Raw genomic sequence first — 2,277 nt, 5'->3', positions numbered from 1 at the left:
GGAGGCTAGGGCCAAGAGATAGAGAAGTTTCTTCAACATGCGCCCACAGAGATAGGAGAAGGCGTTTCAACCATCCCACAGAATATAGAAAGGTGTTTCAACCATCCACAGAGATAGGAGAAGGTGTTTCAACCATCCACAGAGATAGAGAAGGTGTTTCAACCATCCACAGAGATAGAGAAGGTGTTTCAACATCCCACAGAGATAGAGAAGGTGTTTCAACCATCCCACATAGATCGAGAAGGTGTTTTCAACCACCCCACAGAGTTAGGAGAAGGTGTTTCAACCATCCCAGAGATAGGAGAGGTGTTCAACATCCCACAGAGATAGGAAGGTGTTTCAACCATCCCACAGAGATAGAGAAGTGTTTCACAATCCCACAGAGAATAGGAGAAGGTGTTTTCAACCATCCACAGAGATAGGAAGAAGTGTTTCAACCATCCCACATGAGATAGGAGAGAGGTGTTTCAACCAATCCCCACAGAGATAGAGAAGGTGTTTCAACCATCACAGAGATAAGAAAGGTGTTTCACCATCCCACAGAAGAAAATTATAAAAGAAAGGTCGGTTTCAACCATCCCGAGAGAAAACGAATAGAAGCGTGTTTCAATGAACACCCATTATCTCTCCTGGAGGATGGTTGAGCACCCATTATCTCTCCTGGAGGATGGTTGAACACCCATTATCTCTCCTGGAGGATGGACGAACACCCATTATCTCTCCTGGAGGATGGACGACCACCCTTGATGTAAAACATTGCAACATTACAACTAAATACGTTTCGCTCATTCAATATAGCAAAGATCGAATAGCTATGGTAGGCTACAAAGACGTTTATTCAACTGAAGCAAGCCCACAAACGTTCAGAAAATGTACCTTTTCTAGTTTAGTCATATTTATCTTAGCTACTAGTATTTATTGAGTTGCATAACCTTATACATTAGATGCCCAAATCAACTGGAAGTATCTACGAAATACGTTTTGAAGCCACATAATCCAAAAGGAAGGCTACATTGTTTTCCTAAAATGAATGTTCACGATTCACAAATTATTATTTTGATCCAATGTCTAAAATTACCGTTTTATATTAATCATATGAATCGTTCACCAAAAAAAAGTAAATCAACTTTGTAGTGAGGCCTGTAGCACTGACATGCAGCGCCTTAGACCGCTGCGACACTCGGGATCCCCTGATTCCATGATTTTGGAACGAGGATGTTCGACAAGCAGGTGTCCACATACTTTTGGTCATGTAGTGTATGTTTTGAATTGGCTACCTAGTTAATCTGTTCCCTATGATATTTGATAGGCTAGGCCTACCTGCTGCTGTAATGTCTGGCCCATGTGTCTCACACTATGCAGGTGACGCTCACAAACACGTGTAGTCATTCCTATCCTGGCTGATATGCTGATTTTTTGGGGGGATTCATCAAATATTTAAAACTGTACCTAAATAAATGACATTAACAGAAATTATTACATTCATTTCCATGACTTTTCTGATTTGATCATTTTGTAAAACTTTTCCTAGGCCTGGAAAACAATTTTAAGATTGTCATGAATGTACGAACCTGGTTGTATTCTAATCAACCACCAACCTTCCCTGAGCGGAACGACCACAGTACTGTAGGTCATACCTAAAGTAGACTGTCTAAAAAGCAGCGGTGGAAAAAGTACTATCATACTTGAGTAAAAGTAAAGATACTATAAAAGAAAATGACTCAAGTAAAAGTCACCCAGTAAAGTTCTACTTGAGTAAAAGTATAAAAGTATTTGGTTTAAAATATACTTAAGTATCAAAAGTAAAAGTATAAATAATTTACATGTCCTTATATTAAGCAAACCAGATAGCACCATTCTCTTGTTTTTTTATTTTTTATTTACGGAAAGCCACAGGCACACTCCAACATTCAGACATCATTTACAAACAAAGCCTGTGTGTTTAGTGAGTCCGCCAGATCAGAGGCAGTAGGGATGACCAGGGATGTTCTCTTGATAAGTGTGTGAATTTGACTATTTTCCTGTCCTGGTACGCATTCAAAACGTAACAAGTACTTTTGGGTGTCAGGGAAAATGTAGTGATGTAAAACTAGTCAAAAATATAAATAGTAAAGTACAGATACCCCAAAAAACGACTTAAGTAGTACTTTAAAGTATTTTTACTTAAGTACTTTACACCACTGCTAAAAAGGACCCTAGATCAGCCACCTACGCTAGATACTGCTGCAGATACTGCTTCATTGTGTCAAGGAGAGGGGTAAGAAGGGAGAGGGGGGA

The sequence above is a fragment of the Salvelinus sp. IW2-2015 genome, unplaced genomic scaffold (genome assembly GCF_002910315.2).
Source record: "Salvelinus sp. IW2-2015 unplaced genomic scaffold, ASM291031v2 Un_scaffold1203, whole genome shotgun sequence".
Lineage (NCBI taxonomy): Eukaryota > Metazoa > Chordata > Actinopteri > Salmoniformes > Salmonidae > Salvelinus > Salvelinus sp. IW2-2015.
Note: the sequence above shows the minus strand (reverse complement) of the source record.